This window comes from Heliconius melpomene, chromosome 21, assembly GCF_056956725.1.
Source record: "Heliconius melpomene rosina isolate 202511_hmr_F chromosome 21, ASM5695672v1, whole genome shotgun sequence".
Taxonomy (NCBI): domain Eukaryota; kingdom Metazoa; phylum Arthropoda; class Insecta; order Lepidoptera; family Nymphalidae; genus Heliconius; species Heliconius melpomene.
In genome coordinates this window covers 2,335,040-2,343,622 of record NC_140409.1, presented here as the reverse complement: position 1 = coordinate 2,343,622, position 8,583 = coordinate 2,335,040, and positions in this window count along the sequence as shown.

Here is an 8,583-nt window from a genome sequence, read left to right as displayed (position 1 = left end):
TAGTAATTTGATACGCAACCCTGTAGCTCATTCCATTAACTAGCACCTCCCTAATTCCTCTTTTTATAGCACACCGCATAATAATTAAGAGGTGATTTTTCACGAACAAAAGGAAAATGGATGATAAATAATTGGTAATATAAGGTTATATTTTAATTTTTATATTAGAAACATTTTATGTGTATCATTTATTGGAGTATAGTAATTTAGAAAGCACTTGATTAAACTATTTAAATAATGAAAATAATTATAAACATTTTTTTCTCTTTTCTCCCACTTTTTGCTAAACGTCGCCATAAATATAAATTAAAAATTAAACTAACTTCAAACTGTATTCCGCACAAAGTAGGGTAAGAAGAGGGAATAATTTATAATAGCATAACTAGTGTTATGACACTCGGCGGTATTCAACGCCGCGCTTTACCTCGAGACCAGAGCAAAGAAATGAAAATATCAATTTAAGAACACCTGAAACGTCTGAACGTTCATTTAAGAATGTCTCTCGCTAGTCATATACGAACTCGTAATAGACTGGGATCCGGCCGTTGAATCCTGCATATACGAGTTTTCTTAATTAAACCTATATTAATGAATAATACATGATTAGTAGAACAGATTACACCTGGGTTGCCTGGAAGAATCCTGCCGCAATCACCTTTAATTACATTTTTTCGTAACTCGTTTTTGGAGAAAATTGCACCAATACGTTTTTTATATGAATCGCACATCATTTGAAAGATAATCCCATAAGGAATTGGAAAATTAAGGGTTGCCAGCTCTCAGTCTGCCGCAAGTCTAGGGTTGCCTGGTTTAAACATGTCACTAAATGTTAATAATTTGCACTCATGTGTTTTTTTAATGAATTATATATCAAATTAAAGCTTATTTTTTTCTTAACACTATAAAACAGGGTTGCCTGGAAAATTCCTGCCGCAAACAGGGGTTGCCAGCGTTTGAAATATTTTATTCCGGTTCCGTTTGACTATGAGAATAGACGATGAAATGCGCGGTCTGCCTTATGTTTTAAAGTAAAATATTGTATAATAGAAGGTCAATCTTAAAATCAATGTTTATTCTAATTGTTCAACTGTTAAATGATGATTTTAATCATATTAAGTACACGCAGAAAACTATTTAAAGATGAAATCATTCTTATTTTTCAAGTAAAATAATAATCCATAATATTGAGTCTTCGCAAAATTTATTTTATAAATAATAATATTTAGTTAAATAAAAGGGTTATTTAAAACAACTAAATTATCTAATTAAGTAAATGTTTACAAATATCGATCCACTATAAGGTATTAATTACAACATGTTTCCTTAATATAATGAGAGGTGACAATTATCGCGGATATTTTTTTTATTAATTAAGAAAATGTGGAAAATTACATTTCAATAAACAATCTCTCTCTCTCTCTTCGCCCTCTGCTTGTTTGATTTGACAACGCCGTCCGTATCCGTAGAAAGAACTATGGCGCCCATCTTTTTGGTACGAATATTTACGTTTTTGCAAAGTAAATGAAAACTATTCAACTAATAAAAACTATTAAAAAATATAGATAAAAAAATGTTGCTAGCAAGAACTTCTCCATCTATGCTGATAGTTTTTAAGGTATTTAGGTCTGAAAGAATTGTTCTTATAATTATAATAAAGCGTAATCACTCACTAACGTCCCTAACTTAGTATAATCAAAACTGAGGCAACTCCCACGGCCACAATTGTCTACATTTTATTAAACTATATAATATTAAATATTAAAGTATACTTACGTTTTGCATTAGAAAATAATAAAAAAATACTTCTTTATATTTTTGTTTTAAAACAATGAACTTTTTGTAATACTGTAAATGATAACTGTGCATTGTGTCACTATTTAAAAAAATGTCACTGTATTTAAAATTCATTTTTTGGCGAAACAATAACATAATTTTACACTTTTGGAGAGATTCCTTGTTAAATTCTATCACATTTTCACTCCTGCCGCACAAAAAACACATCTTCATTTTTGTCAAGTAAAAACGTCTTTACTCCAAAACGAAAGGTAAGTAACTAAGTAATATGCTCAAAAACAACTCATTTGGCCATCTGCACTTTCATTGCATTTAGAAACAATACATCTTCGAAAATAATTTTATTGCATTTGGTTTGCTTTGTATCGCGCCGCAAAATGTTTATCTATAGTAAAAAATAGCCAACTAATTGATATTTGCCGACTCTTGGTCATAAACCGTAAATAGCGTTTATTAGTCGGCATTACTGTCGGATTTTCTTCGAATTTATTTTGCTAACTTAGTTTTGTTTATTATAATTCTATTATATATATTTCTTTCCTATGCAAATTATTAAAAATTGCGTGAGAAAAAAAAAATTGCGGCAAGCCTTGTCAAATCAAACAAGTAGAGGACGAAGAGAGAGAGTTCATTGAAATGTATTTTTCAATATAATTAATTAAAAAAATATCCGCAATAATGGTCACCCTTCATTATATTAAGGGAACATGATGTATATGTATATATATTAATAGTTTATAGTAGATCAATATTTGTAAACATTTATTTAACTAGATAATTTAATTGTTTCAAAATGGTAATTTAAATTAATTAATAAATATTAGTATTTAGAAAATAGATTTTGCAAAGACTCAATATTATAGATTCATTATTTTACTTTAAAAATAAGAATGATTTCTTCTGCCCCATGATCTTTAAATAGTTTTCTACGTGTACTTAATATGATTAAAATCATCATTTAACAGGTGAACAATTAGAATAAACATTGATTTTAAGATTGACCTTCTATTATATAATATTTTACTTTAAAATATAAGGCAGACCGCGCATTTCATCGTCTATTCTCATAGTCAAACGGAACCGGAATAAAATATTTCAAACGCTGGCAACCCCTGTTTGCGGCAGGAATTTTCCAGGCAACCCTGTTTTATAGTGTTAAGAAAAAAATAAGCTTTAATTTGATATATAATTCATTAAAAAAACACATGAGTGCAAATTATTAACATTTAGTGACATGTTTAAACCAGGCAACCCTAGACTTGCGGCAGACTGAGAGCTGGCAACCCTTAATTTTCCAATTCCTTATGGGATTATCTTTCAAATGATGTGCGATTCATATAAAAAACGTATTGGTGCAATTTTCTCCAAAAACGAGTTACGAAAAAATGTAATTAAAGGTGATTGCGGCAGGATTCTTCCAGGCAACCCAGGTGTAATCTGTTCTACTAATCATGTATTATTCATTAATATAGGTTTAATTAAGAAAACTCGTATATGCAGGATTCAACGGCCGGATCCCAGGGTATAAGTGGAAATGTAGCGCATGTCATCATTTAATTAAACATTTTATTAGTATTACTTAGTTAGTAAACACTTCTTATTTGTTCAATTTTATTGATGTACCACAAGACAATACCGGAGAGTCTGGTTTTTATTGCATTTGACATTTTGTCCTGCATATTGTATTTGGTTGAGCAGAGAGGACGAAGTGTTAAGGCACTGTTTCCACTCTATTTTTTTTTGTTTCACGCTATATTTCGCATATAGCAAGTACGAAAAACTGATTAAAAAAAAAACTGGTGTTAAGATACTTCGTTCCCAATAACAAATTTCCGTTTCCCACTTTCAGGCATTACGTTTTGAACAGAGCGAGGAGATGAAAATATTTAATATTTCATTTCGTCGAGTATTGTTTGTGTTCGAGTGGGACTCGAATTCACTACCTATCACATTTACAGTCGCAAATTTGCGAGCTTACGCCGCGACTGGTCTCGACACCACTCTAATTTTGTATGTGACAAAAGGTACATCATTTCCTCCTCCAATTTAATCAAACCTGGAGAACTCCTCTTTTATACGTCCAGACCAGAGAAAATCTTTTTAAGTACAGATGGGGATTTAAGGCCAGTTGTGGCGCAGTAAACGCGACTGGTTGTGGGTTCGATCCCCACTCGGGTAAATAAAATATTTATTTAAATTTAGGTTACCTAGAGTAGGTTATGTGCAGAATACAGCCTGAAGTCGACTTAATTTCTTAAAATTTTAATAGAGTGATTTCAAATATACGACACGAATGTTAATAAATAATTGGGTGTTAATTTTTCATTTGTTTTTATAAATGTATCCTAAATACACAACAGCAATAACTTCCATGTACATACCTGAGGTGTCAGTTCTGACTTAGCATCAGCGCCTGAACGTTGCCGAGGGTCCAGCTTCAATATTCCCCTTTCCTTGCTCTTACAACAAAATATTAGTATAAGATACCGAGACCGTTGTGGCACAGTGGCAAAGTATCTGATTGTAAATGGTATGGTTTTGGGTTCAGTTACCACTCGAGTGGTTTAATTATTTAACGACCTGGCTTTGATAAGAAGATAAAGTACGGTGTTGAGTTCCGCCATTCAACATGCAATATCTTGAACGGCTACAAACATAATAATAAACACTATAAGTGTACTTTGTCATTTTTTTTAATAGTCACAATATTAATATAATGTGTTATAATTCTTCCCAGAATCATAAATTATTAACAAGAAATTATTAAAATAGTATCTAATTTAAAATTAATGCAGTCGTAAAGTCAATTCGAAACATCTCTAAAGAGCTTTTGGAATTTAACATATAAACGAAAAAATTAAGAATATTTAATACTATACATAGGATATACATACGTGGTCCCATAAAAGGCTTACCTTAGAATCCATGTCTGTACCGAACACCATTAGACGTTGACAATGACTGGGGTTATCCTCAATGTTGCGTGCCCATTCAGTCTATAGGGAAAAGGTCCTAACCCACTAAATTTCATTACAAAGTCACTCGAATTAACAGAATACCTTCAAAGTGGTTATTTTTTTGTAATTACTTTGTGTAACGTGTTATTATTATGCCTGTTTAACACTAAAAGTATTAAACGTTGTTGTGTTTTTAGTATATAATTAAATGTTCATTAATTCACGTATACAAAGTTAGTAAGTAGATTAAAACTAATAGTATTTTTTTAGCTTGACATATTTTCTTTCTATTCTGGCATTGTCGCCGGAGAGAATAGAGCGCCAAACATAACGATATCTACATACTTCTTTCACTTTCCACTCGCTCGCATCACGTTCTTTATACATGACATTCGGTGGGGGTCTCCTTGCTTTTTACGTTCCTCTAGCTTCATTGATCAATCAAACGTACTATGTTGTTATTAAAAACAGTTTCCATATGATAATAAAAATAATGTAACAGACATAATTTGGTATAATTCAATTCAGAATAATAAATTTAAAGGTTATGCTATTTTGTTTTATGCCAAATACTAATTAGAGAAAAACACTGCGCAGAGGTGGGCTGTCAAAAGGGGTGAGACAACGCAGGTCACTTTACACCTCCTGTATCTATCTATACGTCTACATACGTAAGATAGACAGGAAATTAAATCAGTGTTGTATTTTGAAAAAAAATCCTTATTTTTAGTAGTCAGTGTTTAGTTACGAAGTGTCTGACTAATAGTATGCAGTTGAAGTCCATTTGGAATTTATTATAATTATTATATCTATACTGCCACTCAACACGCAATGCCTTCAGAATACAACGGAAAGTGGGCAACGGAAGTGGATTAATGAACGGACTGACTTAACATTAGGTTCCCAGGTTAGACGGAGGATCTATCCTGCATGAAAATGCGATGGTCGAAAAAATTGCGGCGTTGGTGCAATATTATCCCAAATATGATACAATAATGAAAAAAAAAATTATAATAAAACAAGTTATTCTGACATTTTATAAATCGTAATTTTTTTACCTTTAACTGTACAATATTAATATAGTTAATAAATTACATTCCGTTGCATCGCCTTTTCCGTCGCAATCAACTTGAATTAAAATAGTCGCTTGCTTTATTAGACAATTCCTATTCGCTTTGCCGCTGTTTTTATACAAATTATAAAAAAATATAAACGATGTACTTTTTTTATATATATGTAAACTTTTTTTTTTAATGGAAAAAGGACAAGGCAAACGAGCGTTCGGGTCACCTGATGATGATCACCGCCGCCCACGACCCCGTGCAGCACCAGAGGAGCTACAGGTGCGTTTCCGGCCTTTGAGGTGGAGATAGACGCGCTTCTTGAAGGTACCCATATCGTACCGACCTGTAAACACTGCCGCGGGTAGGCCATTCCACAGTTCGGTGGCGCGTGGAAATTTCTACGAAACTGCACAGCAGTGGAGTGCCACATATCCAGATACTTTATAACAAGAATAGAGACAATATATGTTTTGTGAGGCTTAATAAAGAAAATCATGAATATCGACAACAATATTCAATTCTCTTTTTAAGTCCGCCTATTAGTTAATGCGGCGACTTAATTATATATTTTTATTGTATACGCTAAAAGTTAACGATATGTAAGAGAGTGTATCTATAAAATGACAATGCAATCAACAAACATTTCGCACCATAGTGTTATGAGGCCACTGTATTCGATTAGTCCAAGTAGTTTGTTACATACACTTATATATATAGTGAACTTGCATTAAATTATAAACTTAAGGGAATTCCCCTTCGAATGGACTGGATGGAATGTATGGCATGGATTTGGTTTCTATGAGGCAATGTTTGTTTTTTTTTGTTTTTTCTCGCTCTATTTTAACTATATGTATTAATTAGGATTATTCTAATCAAAAACTTGATACATATTAATCTAATCTAATAAAAATCTCTAAAATTAATGAAAACTAACCCATATCTTCACGTAGAGCAAGATGCCAGAAATATATAAAAAAAGATTAATTTTCTGACTAAAATATAATGTAAATTGTAACGACAATCGCAAGTAAGTAAGTAGTATTTAAGATGACTCTATGACTAAGTTTTACTTGAACTGTAAAACTGTCAGCATGCTTATATGGATGTAATCGTCTAAGATAAATCATTTTATATTTTATAATAGTTAAACGATTCAATTTGGAAGGACCTAGTTTCTAACGCAAATATCCGGAAGATTTCCTTTCATATTTACAAAAAACTATAGCATAATATATCAAAACTATATTTTCCTTATAATAATTTTAATAAGAAATACCTAATAAAATCTAATGAACAATATATAATACATGCGTATTTGATGAAGGTTCATCTCCTTTCCTACATCAGTTCAGTTCTTTGACCCCTGTTATCTTTCCTCTGACACATTTTGTTACAAAATCAGCTTCCGCTTAGCTTAAAATTAGGTCTTACTTTATCAGTGAGTTAAGTTTTCAAAATAAAGTTTTTATTAGGGACTCATACTTTGATTATTTAACAAAATTATAGTCACAAAGCAAGTACAAAAGTATAGTATAATCAATCGCTGACATGTATTAAAGTACAATTACAATTTTACAAAAAAAGTCGGAAGCTCCCGTTACCCGATAAATGTAGCCTATTTAACACTCATATGCGAAATGGGAACCTTAATAATTATTCTTAAATATAAAAATAACAAATCGTACTTTAAATGAGATCTTTCGTTATTATAATCATCAACAGGTATAAAATTATTTAGCTTCCCCTTAATTATGTCACTTCTTTAAAATACTATAAGGAAATTAGCAATTTTTTGTCAGCGTGAAACGAAAAACATACAATCATCCCTCGTAACTAAACAAATGGCACCAATGACTCGAACGCGTCAGGCAAAGTTTATCCGTGGTAGACGGAAATAGCTGTGTGCTCACGATTACGCGAATATACCTGCATTCCGTGAAATTACCATAGCTACCATCGCCCGACCGCTCTCATTACTCTGTCTTCCCCTATACCCTAAAACTAAGGACTAATTTAATATAATAACATTATATGAATTCCAAGAAGTTTCCACATGTCCGCCACATGTTAAACGTAGTGAATATTTTTTGTGTACTGTAAACTTTTTTGCAAATATTGATTGCTTTACTAGTTAGTTATTGTTGAGGTATGTTCATGTCTCTCTTATTTTATTAAGGGGGATCGTAAGGATTTGAACCCGATATCTGTATTTGCTGTGGGCTAGCTCTATAATTTGTCACTTACCTTCGCTTTGTAAGGGTAAGATAATGAAATTTCAATTTATATAAGGAAATTGGTGAAAACTTTTCTTTAAGCAAATTTAAATCATTATACGAGATTGCTACAAAAATATAAAAATGATTGAAAATTATCTTAGTCTTTCGCCTGATTTCTTTCCGAATGGGAAATTACCTCTCATATAGATAGATCTAATGTTGTTTTTTTTTTATTTTCCATAATATATAAATTATTTTGCTTTTATTTCATAACTTTCTACGAAAATATAACAATTGGATTCTTTAATTTTTATAGTAAGTAATTATTAAGAATAAGTAACTGGCTACACTCGAGTTGGGTGTGGCTTAAATTCGCCATACAAGACAAGTTAAAAATGTTATTAATATTATTCTTATATATAAGTTAATTTGATTCGTTTACACCTTACTATATCAGGATAATAAAAAATATTATTATACTATTAATATTTCATGCACTATAATCAACCATTAGGTAAAAATGATCTCCTATCAAATTCGTGAAGAAAGTTT